Source organism: Electrona antarctica (genome assembly GCF_951216825.1).
Source record: "Electrona antarctica genome assembly, contig: scaffold_90, whole genome shotgun sequence".
In the NCBI taxonomy this organism is placed as follows: Eukaryota; Metazoa; Chordata; class Actinopteri; order Myctophiformes; family Myctophidae; genus Electrona; species Electrona antarctica.
The window spans coordinates 538,860-558,444 of record NW_027637615.1 but is presented as its reverse complement, the minus strand read 5'-3'; the positions used below and the strand labels follow the sequence as shown (position 1 = coordinate 558,444).

General features: G+C 47.8%; 1 long non-coding RNA gene across 1 annotated transcript; it reads left to right on the top strand.

Moving 5' to 3' along the window:
- Nucleotides 1-271: 271 nt before the first annotated feature.
- On the top strand, nt 272-3,096 carry LOC306918773. Its single transcript, XR_013789401.1, has 4 exons — nt 272-465; nt 1,616-1,789; nt 1,869-2,024; nt 2,929-3,096. It is a non-coding gene; the product is annotated as an uncharacterized lncRNA (long non-coding RNA).
- The last annotated feature ends 16,489 nt before the right edge of the window (nt 3,097-19,585 follow it).

Below are 19,585 nucleotides of genomic sequence, written 5' to 3'. Positions count from 1 at the left end.
GTGTTTGTAGCCATTCATGGAATGTGATGATTTATCCATAAATGCAGATTCTAGATCCATGCGAGTTACACACTAGGTTCTCTGTTCTTATGACCTGTCAATATCTGACCAACTAGACATTGGTACCCCTAGACATTGGTACCCCTATTTGTACCCCTAGACATTGGTACCCCTATTGGTACCCCTAGACATTGGTACATTTACATTACACTTTATAGTTAATTTCCTTGAACATGAACTTGATCTAATCTGTGTTGATAATCACTGATTTTGCATCATCTACATTTACAGACTTGTTGGCTGTCAACTCCAAAAGCCAGGATATGAGATTGTGGCTTCAGCTCTCAGCTCTAATCCTTCACATCTAAGAGAATTGGACATCAGTTATAATGACATAACGGATCCATCCATGGACCTGCTCTCTGCTGCATTGAAGAGTCCAAACTGTCAACTGGAGATACTGAGGTCACATTATTATTTACATTAGTTCTGTTTTATTATGTATTGTTTAATTATAATAACAACAGTGTGAATAAAGTCATGGGCATCATGGTATCCCACACTGATTAGAATAATTATATGGTCAGAGTTTGTGTTGTCTAGTTCACACTCTCACATCACAATGCTACGGTACAGTAACTACAATATGTGATCCATCATGGCTGCTAGGGGATTATCATTATCAATGCTACGGTACAGTAACTACAATATGTGATCCATCATGGCTGCTAGGGGATTATCATTATCAATGCTACGGTACAGTAACTACAATATGTGATCCATCATGGCTGCTAGGGGATTATCATTATCAATGCTACAGTACAGTAACTACAATATGTGATCCATCATGGCTGCTAGGGGATTATCATTATCAATGCTACAGTACAGTAACTACAATATGTGATCCATCATGGCTGCTAGGGGATTATCATTATCAATGCTACGGTACAGTAACTACAATATGTGATCCATCATGGCTGCTAGGGGATTATCATTATCAATGCTACGGTACAGTAACTACAATATGTGATCCATCATGGCTGCTAGGGGATTATCATTATCAATGCTACGGTACAGTAACTACAATATGTGATCCATCATGGCTGCTAGGGGATTATCGTTATCAATGCTACGGTACAGTAACTACAATATGTGATCCATCATGGCTGCTAGGGGATTATCATTATCAATGCTACGGTACAGTAACTACAATATGTGATCCATCATGGCTGCTAGGGGATTATCATTATCAATGCTACGGTACAGTAACTACAATATGTGATCCATCATGGCTGCTAGGGGATTATCATTATCAATGCTACGGTACAGTAACTACAATATGTGATCCATCATGGCTGCTAGGGGATTATCATTATCAATGCTACGGTACAGTAACTACAATATGTGATCCATCATGGCTGCTAGGGGATTATCATTATCAATGCTACGGTACAGTAACTACAATATGTGATCCATCATGGCTGCTAGGGGATTATCATTATCAATGCTACAGTACAGTAACTACAATATGTTGTCCTGCCTTCTCTTTCCATCTCTTGGGGTCTTTACTCCAAACCTCTGATATTCAGTCCAGATATTTCCTGTGTAATTACAGACTTGCTGGCTGTACCTTCACACAGACAGGACTTGAAGTTCTGCTCTCAGCTCTCAGCTCTAATCTTCTCCATCTGAGAGAATTGGACCTCAGTTTCATCTGCCTGCAGGAATCACAACTGCTCCAGCTCTCTGCTGTCCTGAAGAGTCCACAGTGTGGACTGCAGATCCTGGGGTAAAGAATGTGTGTTCTCTCTGTGTGGATCTCTACTTGAACATCAACAGCACTTTGTTAAATGTGTATTTCTCTGCAGGTTGTCAGGCTGTGGAGTCACAGAGGAAGGCTGTTCTGCTCTGGCTTCAGCTGTGACCGCCAACCCCTCCTCCCAGCTGAAACAGCTGGACTTGAACTTCAGCCACTTAGGAGAGTCTGCTCTGAAGGAGCTGTCTGCTGCTCTGGAGACTGTCAAGTGAGTCGACTATAGGACTGTGTCCATGTTGGTCAGTAGACTATAGGACTGTGTCCATGGTGGTCAGTAGACTATAGGACTGTGTCCATGGTGGTCAGTAGACTATAGGACTGTGTCCATGTTGGTCAGTAGACTATAGGACTGTCCATGTTGGTCAGTAGACTATAGGACTGTGTCCATGTTGGTCAGTAGACTATAGGACTGTGTCCATGTTGGTCAGTAGACTATAGGACTGTGTCCATGTTGGTCAGTAGACTATAGGACTGTGTCCATGTTGGTCAGTAGACTATAGGACTGTGTCCATGTTGGTCAGTAGATTATAGGACTGTGTCCATGTTGGTCAGTAGACTATAGGACTGTGTCCATGTTGGTCAGTAGACTATAGGACTGTGTCCATGTTGGTCAGTAGACTATAGGACTGTGTCCATGTTGGTCAGTATACTATAGGACTGTGTCCATGGTGGTCAGTAGACTATAGGACTGTGTCCATGGTGGTCAGTAGACTATAGATCATAATCTATAATTTAACACACAGAGAAAGACTGTTTAAACTAGAAACATGTGCTCCTCAGAACACAGGTCTCCGCCAGGACGGGTAGCTTATTGTGAGCCAGGAATGTTTCACAGTCAATCAGACACTGCGTTCATGATTTGAAGCATTTTGTTCAAAACGAGACACTCCTGCAAACTATGGAAGCCAATCTTATCCAAATCTGAGAGATACGTCTTAATCACATGACCATAGAGATATGGTGTAGCAATGTGTGTGATGTTTGGACAGAGTCTGTGGGAGAATGATGACAAAATGTGTTCAGTAAATATTTGGTGGGACTAAAACAGGCCGATGTGAGACATTAAGCAGCAGAGGTTTTGACTTGATTCATTGTTGTTCTACTTCCTACAGTGTGAATCATGGAGGAGAACACTGGACTAAACCTCAACTCCTTACAACACGTGAGTCTGTCTGTCTGTCTGTCTGTCTGTCTGTCTGTCTGTCTGTCTGTCTGTCTGTCTGTCTGTCTGTCTGTCTGTCTGTCTGTCTGTCTGTCTGTCTGTCTAGCCCATTAACCCATTCTAGACGGGAACAACCAGTTCATAGCCGCGCTATGAACTTGTAGGTCTGCTATTTTTGAAAAATCGTGAAAATGTGGCGCAAATCTTTTCTTCTGGGGGGGGGGGGGGGGGGGGGGGTCCCTGGAACAACATATTTTCAGATGGGGGTCGGCGGCCAAATTCAGATAATTCTGGGGCTCCTTGACATGAAATAGTTTGAGAACCACTGACAGAAACATGAGGTTTTTCAGAAAATACATTTTGTAGAATCGTCATCAGGTATAAATGGATTAAGACAGTTTTCTTAAAAACGTATCAGTGGTGCTCAAACTTTTTCATGTCATGGACAAATTATCTGTATGACCGCGGACCCCCATCTGAAAATATGTTGTTCCAGGGACCCCCCAGAAGCAAAGATTTGAGGTAAAAATGTTCGCTCTGAAAGAATATATATTCAAAGATTTGTGCCACATTTTCACGATTTTTCAAAAATAGCAGATCTACAAGCTTGTAGGGAACACAGACGCATTCCAGGTCTTAATGGGTTAACCCATTAAAGCCTGCGTCCTGATGTTGGACAGTTCTTAATACGTGAACATTCATCCAAATATCAGATCTACAAGCTCAACGCAAGCTCAACGTGAGCTTGTAGATCGTTTATTTTCAACAGAGTTGGAGTGTGGTCCTGGAGACACCAAGCGGTCCATGAAGGGTTAAAGTGGTCATGGTTCTCAATGTGGGGTCCGGGGACCCCCAGGGTTCCTTTGTGGGGTTCCAGGGGGACCTTCAGGGGGTCCGGGGACCCCCAGGGTTCCTTGGTGGGGTTCCAGGGGGTCCCCAGGGGTCCTGGTTCCATGGGGACCCCCAGGGGTCCTTGGAGTGTTCCAGGGGGTCCCCAGGGGTCCTGGTTCCAGGGGGTCCCCAGGGGTCCTTGGAGGGTTCCAGGGGGTCCCCAGGGGTCCTTGGAGGGTTCCAGGGGTCCTTGGAGGGGTCCGGGGACTCCCAGGGGTCCTTGGAGGGTTCCAGGGGGTCCTTCAGTGGGTCCGGGGACCCCCAGGGTTCCTTGGAGAGTTCCATGGGGACCCCCAGGGGTCCTTGGAGGGTTCCAGGGGGTCCCCAGGGGTCCTTGGAGGGGTCCAGGGGGTCCCCAGGGGTCCTTGGAGGGGTCCAGGGGGTCCCCAGGGGTCCTGGTTCCATGGGGACCCCCAGGGGTCCTTGGAGTGTTCCAGGGGGTCCCCAGGGGTCCTGGTTCCAGGGGGTCCCCAGGGGTCCTTGGAGGGTTCCAGGGGGTCCCCAGGGGTCCTTGGAGGGTTCCAGGGGTCCTTGGAGGGGTCCGGGGACTCCCAGGGGTCCTTGGAGGGTTCCAGGGGGTCCTTCAGTGGGTCCGGGGACCCCCAGGGTTCCTTGGAGAGTTCCATGGGGACCCCCAGGGGTCCTTGGAGGGTTCCAGGGGGTCCCCAGGGGTCCTTGGAGGGGTCCAGGGGGTCCCCAGGGGTCCTTGGAGGGGTCCAGGGGGTCCTTGGAGGGGTCCAGGGGGTCCCCAGGGGTCCTGGTTCCAGGGGGTCCCCAGGGGTCCTTGGAGGGTTCCAGGGGGTCCCCAGGGGTCCTTGGAGGGTTCCAGGGGTCCTTGGAGGGGTCCGGGGACTCCCAGGGGTCCTTGGAGGGTTCCAGGGGGTCCTTCAGTGGGTCCGGGGACCCCCAGGGTTCCTTGGAGAGTTCCATGGGGACCCCCAGGGGTCCTTGGAGGGTTCCAGGGGGTCCCCAGGGGTCCTTGGAGGGGTCCAGGGGGTCCCCAGGGGTCCTTGGAGGGGTCCAGGGGGTCCTTGGAGGGGTCCAGGGGGTCCCCAGGGGTCCTTGGAGGGGTCCAGGGGGTCCCCAGGGGTCCTTGGAGGGTTCCATGGGGACCCCCAGGGTTCCTTGGTGGGGTTCCATGGGGACCCCCAGGGTTCCTTGGTGGGGTTCCAGGGGGACCCCCAGGGGTCCTTGGAGGGGTCCAGGGGGTCCCCAGGGGTCCTTGGAGGGTTCCATGGGGACCCCCAGGGTTCCTTGGTGGGGTTCCATGGGGACCCCCAGGGGTCCTTGGAGGGTTCCAGGGGGACCCCCAGGGGTCCTTGGAGGGTTCCAGGGGGTCAGGGGACCCCCAGGGGTCCTTGGAGGGTTCCAGGGGGTCCCCAGGGGTCCTTGGAGGGTTCCAGGGGGTCCCCAGGGGTCCTTGGAGGGTTCCAGGGGGTCAGGGGACTCCCAGGGGTCCTTGGAGGGTGACCCCCAGGGGTCCTTGGAGGGTTCCAGGGGGTCCCCAGGGGTCCTTGGAGGGTTCCAGGGGGTCCGGGGACTCCCAGGGGTCCTTGGAGGGTTCCAGGGGGACCCCCAGGGGTCCTTGGAGGGTTCCAGGGGGACCCCAGGGGTCCTTGGAGGGTTCCAGGGGGTCCCCAGGGGTCCTTGGAGGGTTCCAGGGGGTCCCCAGGGGTCCTTGGAGGGGTCCAGGGGGTCCGGGGACTCCCAGGGGTCCTTGGAGGGTTCCAGGGGGACCCCCAGGGGTCCTTGGAGGGTTCCAGGGGGACCCCAGGGGTCCTTGGAGGGTTCCAGGGGGTCCCCAGGGGTCCTTGGAGGGGTCCAGGGGGTCCCCAGGGGTCCTTGGAGGGTTCCAGGGGGTCCCCAGGGGTCCTTGGAGGGGTCCAGGGGGTCCCCAGGGGTCCTTGGAGGGTTCCAGGGGGTCCCCAGGGGTCCTTGGAGGGTTCCAGGGGGTCCGGGGACTCCCAGGGGTCCTTGGAGGGGTCCAGGGTGTCCCCAGGGGTCCTTGGAGGGTTCCAGGGGGTCCGGGGACTCCCAGGGGTCCTTGGAGGGTTCCAGGGGGTCCCCAGGGGTCCTTGGAGGGTTCCAGGGGGTCCCCAGGGGTCCTTGGAGGGTTCCAGGGGGTCCTTGGAGGGTTCCAGGGGGTCCCCAGCTAAAGTGGTTAAAATGAATGTTCACGTATTAAGAACTGTCCAACTTCGGGATGCAGGCTTTAAGGGGTTAATGGTTCTGAGCTTGTAGATCTGATATTTTAGACAGATTTTGTGTAGAGGGAACAGACAGACAGACAGACAGTTAAACCCATTAAGACCTGGAATGCGTCTGTGTCCCCTAAGGGAGCTTGTAGGTCTGCTATTTTTGAAAAATCGTGAAAATGTGGCACAAATCTTTGAATATATATTCTTTCAAACTATTTCATGTCAAGGAGCCCCAGAATTATCTGTATTTGGCCGCCGACCCCCATCTGAAAATATGTTGTTCCAGGGACCCCCCCACCCCCCCCAGAAGCAAAGATTTGAGTTAAAAACGTTCGCTCTGAAAGAATATATAATTTTATTCAAAGATTTGCGCCACATTTTCTCGATTTTTCTAAAATAGCAGATCTACAAGTGTTAGAGGACACTCTGACTCACCTGTACACCGTCCAGACCACCTTCACTCAAGCTCTGTACGCTGGGTTTGGGTTTTTCACTGACTCCTCCTCTGTGTCTCTGTGTGAGGACAGACAGGCTGTGAGGACAGACAGACAGGCTGTGAGGACAGACAGACAGGCTGTGAGGACAGACAGACAGGCTGTGAGGACAGACAGACAGGCTGTGAGGACAGACAGACAGTGTGTTGTATTATAATGTAATAATCAGGAACAGGTGTGGTGGGGGGGGGGGGGGGGTGTTTAATGAATATGGTTTGGTTTCCATAGCGACGGGGGGGTGGGGGGGGCTCTGTGTGTCTCTAACACAAACTATTTTTAGACGGGGGTCATCTGAGGTCATCTGAGGGTCATATGGGGTCATCTGAGGTTATCTGGGGGTCATCTGGGTCATCTGGGGTAATCTGGGGGTCATCTGAGGGTCATCTGAGGTCATCTGGGGTCATCTGGGGTCATCTGAGGGTCATCTGAGGTCATCTGAGGGTCATCTGAGGTCAGGGGTCGAGGTTGAAGTTACAGTGTGTTTGTATAGGAAGGGGGCGGGGCCTCTTTAACACCATTTAAGTATAAAAGTCAATCAGATAAATTATAGTTTTACTTTATTATCGTTTTGCATCTTTGTGACAGAATGTTGTGGAAAATCTACATCTAAAAACCATAACATGTAATTTCACGTTTATGTTGAACCTGAATGTATATTTACTCATATCTTCAATAAGATGTAACCAATGCTGTTGTTTAAAGAAGAAGTAAATAATTAAAAAATATAAAGAAAAACATTTTGGATGTAACTTTTTGCAGTGAGGGTCTTTCACCTTTCTGTGCACACACACACACACACACACACACACACACACACACACACACACACACACGCACACACTCTTCTCCCTTCTCTAAAACACCCTGGACAACGCTCCACACGTCCCAGACTCTTCTCCCTTCTCTAAAACACCCTGGACAACGCTCCACACGTCCCAGACTCTTCTCCCTTCTCTAAAACACCCTGGACAACGCTCCACACGTCCTAGACTCTTCTCCCTTCTCTAAAACACCCTGGACAACGCTCCATGAAATGAAATGAAATGAAATGAAATGAAATCTATATTTACCCAGGGTATCTGGGCTAAGCTCAAGAACTTGTTTCCAGCCAGGCCCTGCTCATAGAACACATTTCATCGTAGTGGTTGATGCCTTGTTCAAGGGCATTTCAGCGGTGGTAATTTTAACGTGTCGGACGGCTGATTCGAACTGGGAACCTTCCGGTATCTAGACCGCGCCGCTATCCGTTCGGCCACCGCTGCCACACGTCCCATACTCTTCTCCCTTCTCTAAAACACCCTGGACAACGCTCCACACGTCCCAGACTCTTCTCCCTCCTCTAAAACACCCTGGACAACGCTCCACACGTCCCAGACTCTTCTCCCTTCTCTAAAACACCCTGGACAACGCTCCACACGTCCCAGACTCTTCTCCCTTCTCTAAAACACCCTGGACAACGCTCCACACGTCCCAGACTCTTCTCCCTTCTCTAAAACACCCTGGACAACGCTCCACACGTCCCAGACTCTTCTCCCTTCTCTAAAACACCCTGGACAACGCTCCACACGTCCCAGACTCTTCTGCCTTCTCTAAAACACCCTGGACAACGCTCCACACGTCCCAGACTCCTCTCCCTTCTCTAAAACACCACCTCAGAAAATCTGTGTCTCCAAGTACCTCCATAATAACGTTGTTAATACCTGCCCTTGTCGTTCCATTCCTAACCCATTTTGGGCAGGAACCCCATTTGGTGTTTTAAGCATTATGTTATACTTTAGCTATTCAAAAATAGAAGATCTACAAGCTCGTAGCGCAGCACCGAGTGCCGCGCTACGAGCTTGTAGGTCTGCTATTTTTGAAAAATCGTGAAAATGTGGTGCAAATCTTGTTGTGTTTTAAACTCAAATCTCTGCTTCTGGAGGGGTCACTGAACAACATGTTTTCAGACGGGGGTCAGCGGCCAATTATTACATATAATTTTTGGGGTCCTTGACATGAAATATTGAGCACCACTGCCATAGAAACATTATGTTTCTATGGCAGTGGTGCTCAATATTTCAGCTATTTCAGAAAACTGTCAGGATTTAGAAGACATTTTTTTAATTTGGGTGTCAGGTCTAAATGGGCTGCTCTGACTAAACTCAGTCTAATCACTAATCAGCACAACTGATGATATTTATAACGTGATTAATCCCTTCTCAAATCTTCTATTAACGTCTAGGTGTGATATTTATAACGTGATTAATCCGTTCTCAAATCTTCTATTAACGTCTAGGTGTGATGTCGTGTTTATAACGTGATTAATCCCTTCTCAAATCTTCTATTAACGTCTAGGTGTGATATTTATAACGTGATTAATCCCTTCTCAAATCTTCTATTAACGTCTAGGTGTGATATTTATAACGTGATTAATCCCTTCTCAAATCTTCTATTAACGTCTAGGTGTGATGTCGTGTTTATAACGTGATTAATCCCTTCTCAAATCTTCTATCAACGTCTAGGTGTGATATTTATAACGTGATTAATCCCTTCTCAAATCTTCTATTAACGTCTAGGTGTGATGTCGTGTTTATAACGTGATTAATCCCTTCTCAAATCTTCTATTAACGTCTAGGTGTGATGTCGTGTTTATAACGTGATTAATCCCTTCTCAAATCTTCTATTAACGTCTAGGTGTGATGTCGTGTTTATAACGTGATTAATCCCTTCTCAAATCTTCTATTAACGTCTAGGTGTGATGTCGTGTTTATAACGTGATTAATCCCTTCTCAAATCTTCTATTAACGTCTAGGTGTGATGTCGTGTTTATAACGTGATTAATCCCTTCTCAAATCTTCTATTAACGTCTAGGTGTGATGTCGTGTTTATAATGTGATTAATCCCTTCTCAAATCTTCTATTAACGTCTAGGTGTGATGTCGTGTTTATAACGTGATTAATCCCTTCTCAAATATTGAGCACCACTGCCATAGAAACATTATGTTTCTATGTCTCTATATTAACGTCTAGGTGTGATGTCGTGTTTATAACGTGATTAATCCCTTCTCAAATCTTCTATTAACGTCTAGGTGTGATGTTTATAACGTGATTAATCCGTTCTCAAATCTTCTATTAACGTCTAGGTGTGATGTCGTGTTTATAACGTGATTAATCCGTTCTCAAATCTTCTATTAACGTCTAGGTGTGATGTCGTGCTCATTTCAGCACGGCTGGAGAGCCTGTTTCAACCGATTGCTGATTGGTCAGAAGAACTACCCGTAGTAATATCAACATTTCATTCCACTTTGGTCTTTTTTCTCGTATTTTGGGGGCGACTCCTCTGCGTACCACCAGAGGGTGCTCAAGTACCACCAGAGGGTGGGAGGCTCTGCTCTAGAGCAGTGGTTTTCAACCAGTGGTCCGGGGGTCCCTGAGGGGCTCTAGGACCCCCGGGGGTCCCTGAGGGGTTCTAGGACCCCCGGGGTTCCCTGGGGGGCTCTAGGACCACCGGGGGTCCCTGAGGGGCTCTAGGACCCCTGGGGGTCCCTGAGGGGAGGGGTTCTAGGACCCCTGGGGGTCCCTGAGGGGCTCTAGGACCCCCGGGGGTCCCTGAGGGGTTCTAGGGGGGTCCCTGAGGGGTGGTTCTAGGACCCCCGGGGGTCCCTGAGGGGCTCTAGGACCCCTGGGGGTCCCTGAGGGGCTCTAGGATGCGTGCGTGCGTGCATGCGCATTAGAGCTATGGACCAGTAGGGCATTAGGGCCCTAGGGCAGGGGTTCTCAACGTTTTTGGCCGGGGACCCCCGGAAATGCTTCGGCAATGTCTCGGGACCCCCGCCCCGCCCCCTCCCGACCCCCAATATAAATTGACTGCTACAATAACCTTAAACCATTTTGGGCGGGAACCCCTTTTGGTGTTTTAAGCATTGTTATAATTTAGCTATTGAAAAATAGCAGATCTACAAGCTCATAGCGCGCCACCGAGTGGCGCGCTACGAGCTTGTAGGTCTGCTATTTTTGAAAAATCGTGAAAATAAAATTTAAAAAAAAATGTTTTTTTTGGGGGACCCCCTAAAATAATTTGGCGACCCCCCGAGGGGTCGCGACCCACGGGTTGAGAACCCCTGCCCTAGGGCAGTAGGGCACGCGTGCACGCACGCACGCGTGTGGAATCTGGAATTCATAATTCTAAGTAATGTGTGCTACTGTGCTCATCTTGACTTGCATGTTGGCATTTGGAGGTGTCTGTGACTGTCTTCCACTCCAGGCTCACACACCCGGTCCCGTGTGGTGAGGGCCTTGCCATTTGCTATGTGCCTTCCTGTGGCTATTTGTATGACAAAGGAGTTTGTTGACATGAAAGAACAGACTGATTGATCAAAGGACTTGTCACTAAAATGTATGCATATTTCTGTCGACACCCTACACTTATGTAAACTGCTTAAAAGGTTGACCAAGATGCGACTATTTTGTCAGTTGGGCGCGAGCCCTTTGTGGATGCACGTCAGGCCATTCTGGCTGGCGTGAGCTTTAACCTGTATGCTGCGCTGTGTACTCTGAAATAAAACAACATCATCTTTGATCTGCTGTCTGCCGTGTGTCACAACTTTTCTCCGGGGCTCTCATGGTTCAGATACATCACGCGCGCGCACGTGATGGGTCTTCACAGCACAGAGAGGAGAAGTCAAGCTGTCTCACAGGATGAGGTGAGTTTATCATTCACCCTTTAGACGTTCTGGTCCATAGCTCTAATGCCCTACTGGTCCATAGCTCTAATGCCCTACTGGTCCATAGCTCTAATGCCCTACTGGTCCATAGCTCTAATGCCCTAGCTCTAATGCCCTACTGGTCCATAGCTCTAATGCCCTACTGGTCCATAGCTCTAATGCCCTACTGGTCCATAGCTCTAATGCCCTACTGGTCCATAGCTCTAATGCCCTACTGGTCCATAGCTCTAATGCCCTACTGGTCCATAGCTCTAATGCCCTACTGGTCCATAGCTCTAATGCCCTACTGGTCCATATCTCTAATACCCTACTGGTCCATAGCTCTAATACCCTACTGGTCCATAGCTCTAATGCCCTACTGGTCCATAGCTCTAATGCCCTACTGGTCCATAGCTCTAATGCCCTACTGGCCCATAGCTCTAATGCCCTACTGGTCCATAGCTCTAATACCCTACTGGTCCATAGCTCTAATGCCCTACTGGTCCATAGCTCTAATGCCCTACTGGTCCATAGCTCTAATACCCTACTGGTCCATAGCTCTAATGCCCTACTGGTCCATAGCTCTAATGCCCTACTGGTCCATGGCTCTAATGCCCTACTGGTCCATGGCTCTAATGCCCTACTGGTCCATAGCTCTAATGCCCTACTGGTCCATAGCTCTAATGCCCTACTGGTCCATAGCTCTAATGCCCTACTGGTCCATAGCTCTAATGCCCTACTGGTCCATAGCTCTAATACCCTACTGGTCCATAGCTCTAATACCCTACTGGTCCATAGCTCTAATGCCCTACTGGTCCATAGCTCTAATGCCCTACTGGTCCATAGCTCTAATGCCCTACTGGTCCATAGCTCTAATACCCTACTGGTCCATAGCTCTAATGCCCTACTGGTCCATAGCTCTAATGCCCTACTGGTCCATAGCTCTAATGCCCTACTGGTCCATAGCTCTAATGCCCTACTGGTCCATAGCTCTAATACCCTACTGGACCATAGCTCTAATGCCCTACTGGTCCATAGCTCTAATGCCCTACTGGTCCATAGCTCTAATGCCCTACTGGTCCATAGCTAGAGTCCAGGTTTTACCACCTAGAGGGCTACGTACCAGTCCAGGTTTTACCACCTAGAGGGCTACGTACCAGTCCAGGTTTTACCACCTAGAGGGCTACGTACCAGTCCAGGTTTTACCACCTAGAGGGCTACGTACCAGTCCAGGTTTTACCACCTAGAGGGCTACGTACCAGTCCAGGTTTTACCACCTAGAGGGCTACGTACCAGTCCAGGTTTTACCACCTAGAGGGCTACGTACCAGTCCAGGTTTTACCACCTAGAGGGCTACGTACCAGTCCAGGTTTTACCACCTAGCTGAGGGCTACGTACCAGTCCAGGTTTTACCACCTAGAGGGCTACGTACCAGTCCAGGTTTTACCACCTAGCTGAGGGCTACGTACCAGTCCAGGTTTTACCACCTAGCTGAGGGCTACGTACCAGTCCATGTTTTACCATATAGTAATTGAATATGCACATGATAAATGGAACATATTAATAGGCATTTTGATTTATTGATTGATTGAAGTATTTATTAACAGTTTGCAGAATTACAGTACATTTCAAGCACAACTCAATACAAAGACTGACTCTTAGCCTGCCGCCATTAATTAATCCCTCTATTGCGTATTGCCATGGTTTAATCACGCGTGACACTTACTTTGAAGAGCCAAATATCCGTAATCGCATTTTACTATGAAACCATTCCGTGTGTGTTGACGAAGCTGGTGCTCGTTCTCTCGGTCGGTGGTGGAAAAAGTGGACCGCGAGTATCACAGCGCCTGCTACAGGCCGTTGAAAACGCTTGTCTGGGACAAAGCGTCCTCTGCAATGTCGCTTCTGTGAGATAAAGCCGTCTGAAAACAGAGCCGACAATGTTAGTGGATGCGCGCGCATTTTCAAAATGGCCGCGCCCATTGTGTCAGAAGCATAACAAAGCTAACTGACGGTAGATTTCGATACGATCGTATTAAAACATGCATTAATGAATACATCGCTGTTAAAACGGCTTTTCCGTTTGTGGCAGGCTACAAGATTCTACGTTTTAAAATTCCTATGTTCCTGGCGGGTAAACGATTAACTGTGAGTGGACGACCCAATAAAGCATTGCACTTGTTTACAAGAGGGTCCACCTTGTTCAATTCATCATAACATTTAGAGACAGTGTTTCCACAGAGCCTTCCAGGCGAAACCACCACTAAAACACACCCTAAACAGGCCTTAATATCTAGTGGAAAACCCACCACTAAAACACACCCTAAACAGGCCTTAATATCTAGTGGAAAACCCACCACTAAAACACACCCTAAACAGGCCTTAATATCTAGTGGAAAACCCACCACTAAAACACACCCTAAACAGGCCTTAATATCTAGTGGAAAACCCACCACTAAAACACACCCTAAACAGGCCTTAATATCTAGTGGAAAACCCACCACTAAAACACACCCTAACCAGGCCTTAATATCTAGTGGAAAACCCACCACTAAAACACACCCTAAACAGGCCTTAATATCTAGTGGAAAACCCACCACTAAAACACACCCTAAACAGGCCTTAATATCTAGTGGAAAACCCACCACTAAAACACACCCTAAACAGGCCTTAATATCTAGCAGAAAACCCACCACTAAAACCCACCCTAAACAGGCCTTAATATCTAGCAGAAAACCCACCAATAAGCCCTTAGATATCCCACACAAATTAACTAATGGTTCTCAGCCGTCACTGGAGCGCGCAGCGCGCATCTACTGCATGATGAGCCACTCATACACGCAGCACGCACTCCACGCAGACAGACAGCACGCACTCCACGCAGACAGACAGCACGCACTCCACGCAGACAGACAGCAGACACAGAACATGTCCCACTCCACGCAGACAGACAGCAGACACAGAACATGTCCCACTCCACGCAGACAGACAGCAGACACAGAACATGTCCCACTCCACGCAGACAGGCAGCAGACACAGAACATGTCCCACTCCACGCAGACAGACAGCAGACACAGAACATGTCCCACTCCACGCAGACAGACAGCAGACACAGAACATGTCCCACTCCACGCAGACAGACAGCAGACACAGAACATGTCCCACTCCACGCAGACAGGCAGCAGACACAGAACATGTCCCACTCCACGCAGACAGACAGCAGACACAGAACATGTCCCACTCCACGCAGACAGACAGCAGACACAGAACATGTCCCACTCCACGCAGACAGACAGCAGACACAGAACATGTCCCAACTCCACGCAGACAGACAGCAGACACAGAACATGTCCCACTCCACGCAGACAGACAGCAGACACAGAACATGTCCCACTCCACGCAGACAGACAGCAGACACAGAACATGTCCCACTCCACGCAGACAGACAGCAGACACAGAACATGTCCCACTCCACGCAGACAGGCAGCAGACACAGAACATGTCCCACTCCACGCAGACAGACAGCAGACACAGAACATGTCCCAACTCCCGACCCAAACACTGAGGAAACTAAACATAATGTGCCACGAAATATAGCTTCCGATAGCTTAGTTATTTATTTTTGCGTCAAGGAGGCATGTGTCCAGGTGTAAAGGAGCAACTTGGACACTCGGGCATGAAGGAAGCATGAGTTCAAGTCCGTTGCTCTCCCCATGTCCCCCATATATGGGGACTAGGTTGGCGGAGGGTGTGTAGAGCCCAGGATCACATTAGATAATTGACACAGGGGTGAAAAATGCGTTACAAAATCATGGGATAAAAAAACATTAAAAAAAAAAAGGAGGTATGTGTCCATATGGCCCCTAACGGCCAACAGGAGGTATGTGTCCATATGGCCCCTAACGGCCAACAGGAGGTATGTGTCCATATGGCCCCTAACGGCCAACAGGAGGTATGTGTCCATATGGCCCCTAACGGCCAACAGGAGGTATGTGTCCATATGGCCCCTAACGGCCATCAGGAGGTATGTGTCCATATGGCCCCTAACGGCCAACAGGAGGTATGTGTCCATATGGCCCCTAACGGCCAACAGGAGGTATGTGTCCATATGGCCCCTAACGGCCAACAGGAGGTATGTGTCCATATGGCCCCTAACGGCCAACAGGAGGTATGTGTCCATATGGCCCCTAACGGCCAACAGGAGGTATGTGTCCATATGGCCCCTAACGGCCATCAGGAGGTATGTGTCCATATGGCCCCTAACGGCCAACAGGAGGTATGTGTCCATATGGCCCCTAACGGCCAACAGGAGGTATGTGTCCATATGGCCCCTAACAGCCAACAGGAGGTATGTGTCCATATGGCCCCTAACGGCCAACAGGAGGTATGTGTCCATATGGCCCCTAACGGCCAACAGGAGGTATGTGTCCATATGGCCCCTAACGGCCAACAGGAGGCATGTGTCCATATGGCCCCTAACGGCCAACAGGAGGTATGTGTCCATATGGCCCCTAACGGCCAACAGGAGGTATGTGTCCATATGGCCCCGAACGGCCAACAGGAGGTAAGTGTCCATATGGCCCCTGACGGCCAACAGGAGGTATGTGTCCATATGGCCCTGAACGGCCAACAGGAGGTATGTGTCCATATGGCCCCTAACGGCCAACAGGAGGCATGTGTCCATATGGCCCCTAACGGCCAACAGGAGGTATGTGTCCATATGGCCCCTAACGGCCAACAGGAGGTATGTGTCCATATGGCCCCGAACGGCCAACAGGAGGTAAGTGTCCATATGGCCCCTGACGGCCAACAGGAGGTATGTGTCCATATGGCCCTGAACGGCCAACAGGAGGTATGTGTCCATATGGCCCCGGACGGCCAACAGGAGGTAAGTGTCCATATGGCCCCTGACGGCCAACAGGAGGTATGTGTCCATATGGCCCCTAACGGCCAACAGGAGGTATGTGTCCATATGGCCCCTAACGGCCAACAGGAGGTATGTGTCCATATGGCCCCTAACGGCCAACAGGAGGTATGTGTCCATATGGCCCTGAACGGCCAACAGGAGGTATGTGTCCATATGGCCCCTAACGGCCAACAGGAGGTATGTGTCCATATGGCCCCTAACGGCCAACAGGAGGTATGTGTCCATATGGCCCCTAACGGCCAACAGGAGGTATGTGTCCATATGGCCCTGAACGGCCAACAGGAGGTATGTGTCCATATGGCCCCTAACGGCCAACAGGAGGTATGTGTCCATATGGCCCCTAACGGCCAACAGGAGGTATGTGTCCATATGGCCCCTAACGGCCAACAGGAGGTATGTGTCCATATGGCCCCTAACGGCCAACAGGAGGTATGTGTCCATATGGCCCCTAACGGCCAACAGGAGGTATGTGTCCATATGGCCCCTAACGGCCAACAGGAGGTATGTGTCCATATGGCCCCTAACGGCCAACAGGAGGTATGTGTCCATATGGCCCCTAACGGCCAACAGGAGGTATGTGTCCATATGGCCCCTAACGGCCAACAGGAGGTAAGTGTCCATATGGCCCCTAACGGCCAACAGGAGGTAAGTGTCCATATGGCCCCTAACGGCCAACAGGAGGTATGTGTCCATATGGCCCCTAACGGCCAACAGGAGGTATGTGTCCATATGGCCCCTAACGGCCAACAGGAGGTATGTGTCCATATGGCCCCTAACGGCCAACAGGAGGTAAGTGTCCATATGGCCCCTAACGGCCAACAGGAGGTATGTGTCCATATGGCCCCTCCCACGGCCACAGTGAGTGAAGTGCAGTGAGGCCTGATTTATTCTTCGTCGTACCAAGAGGTGCTGCATAGTCGAAGAAACCTTGTAATAAGAGCTTAGCAGGGCTGGTTCTGTACTTTAGTCACACTGCCACATAAAGGTGTGAAATAATGTATTTCCTGTCCTTGTAGAGTATTGAAATAAAATGAAACATGACATACTGGGGAATAACAAGGGAATCTATTGGTTAAAATGAAACATAACATACTGGGGAATAACAAGGGAATCTATTGGTTAAAATGAAACACAACATACTGGGGAATAACAAGGGAATCTATTGGTTAAAATGAAACACAATATACTGGGGAATAACAAGGGAATCTATTGGTTAAAATGAAACACAACATACTGGGGAATAACAAGGGAATCTATTGGTTAAAATGAAACATGACATACTGGGGAATAACAAGGGAATCTATTGGTTAAACTGAAACATGACATATTTTGATTGATTGATTGAAATATTTATTAACAGTTTGCAGAATTACAGTACATTTCAAGCACAAACTCAATACAAAGAGAGTAACTGTGAGTGGACGACCCAATTAAGCATTACACTTGTTTACAAGAGGGTCCACCATGTTCAATTCATCAAAACATTTAGAGACGTACAAATAGACACTTCAATATAGTCATGAATTCATCATAAATACTGGGGAATAACAAGGGAATCTATTGGTTAAAATGAAACACAACATACTGGGGAATAACAAGGGAATCTATTGGTTAAAATGAAACACAACATACTGGGGAATAACAAGGGAATCTATTGGTTAAAATGAAACATGACATACTGGGGAATAACAAGGGAATCTATTGGTTAAAATGAAACGCAACATACTGGGGAATAACAAGGGAATCTATTGGTTAAAATGAAACACGACATACTGGGGAATAACAAGGGAAATCTATTGGTTAAAATGAAACACAACATACTGGGGAATAACAAGGGAATCTATTGGTTAAATTATTTGACAGGAAATATACTGTATACTTTAATGGAAGTTATTCTGGGTTGAAGCCAGTGAGTTGTGGTGTGCCCCAGGGAAGTTCTTTGGGTCTTTTATTTTCTATTTTTGTGAATGATCTGCCTTTCATTTTAAAACATGCCACCGTTGCGATGTACGCGGACGACTCTACCATATATACGTCCTGTGAACTTACAAGAGTTTTAAATTATGAATTAAAACAAATAGAGAAATGGATGAGAATAAATAAACTGGTTCTGAATAAAGAAAATACTAAATGTAAAGTATTGGGTTCAAATCACTCATTAAAAGATGTACCAACTTTACACATAGGAGATAAAAATGTTGAACAAGTAACTGAAGTAAAACTCTTAGGTATTATTATAGATAATAAATTGTCCTTGAATAATCAGATAGATGGTATGGGTGCTATTAAACATTGTAGGAAATACCTGCCTAAATATTTAACCAAACAATTAGTACAGGCATTAGTGTTATCACATTTAGATTATTGTGCAGTAATTTGGTCCAATACGAAAGAAAGTAACTTGAACAGATTACAGGTGGCCCAAAACAAAGCAGCTCGTATAGTGCTTCAATGCCATATGGAACAAGAGTAAGTACAATGAACAATGATCTAGTGTGGTTAAGTGTAAGTACATTAGTACAATGAACAATGATCTAGTGTGGTTAAGTGTAAGTACATTAGTACAATGAACAATGATCTAGTGTGGTTAAGTGTAAGTACATTAGTACAATGAACAATGATCTAGTGTGGTTAAGTGTAAGTACATTAGTACAATGAACAATGATCTAGTGTGGTTAAGTGTAAGTACATTAGTACAATGAACAATGATCTAGTGTGGTTAAGTGTAAGTACATTAGTACAATGAACAATGATCTAGTGTGGTTAAGTGTAAGTACATTAGTACAATGAACAATGATCTAGTGTGGTTAAGTGTAAGTACATTAGTACAATGAACAATGATCTAGTGTGGTTAAGTGTAAGTACATTAGTACAATGAACAATGATCTAGTGTGGTTAAGTGTAAGTACATTAGTACAATGAACAATGATCTAGTGTGGTTAAGTGTAAGTACATTAGTACAATGAACAATGATCTAGTGTGGTTAAGTGTAAGTACATTAGTACAATGAACAATGATCTAGTGTGGTTAAGTGTAAGTACATTAGTACAATGAACAATGATCTAGTGTGGTTAAGTGTAAGTACATTAGTACAATGAACAATGATCTAGTGTGGTTAAGTGTAAGTACATTAGTACAATGAACAATGATCTAGTGTGGTTAAGTGTAAAAAGTAGGTTGGATTATTTATTACTGTGTTTTGTGAAAAACATCATCACAACTAAAACCCCAGCAATAATTTATAATAATGTATCATTGTTCTCAAATACACATCATTATTTTACTCGGCAGTCATCAGAGGGTCGTTTTATGCTGCCTTCATGTACAATTTCAATTTACAATTTAGGCATTTAGCAGACGCTCTTAATCCAGAGCGACTTACATTAGGCAAGAACAAAAGTATGGGAATACATCAC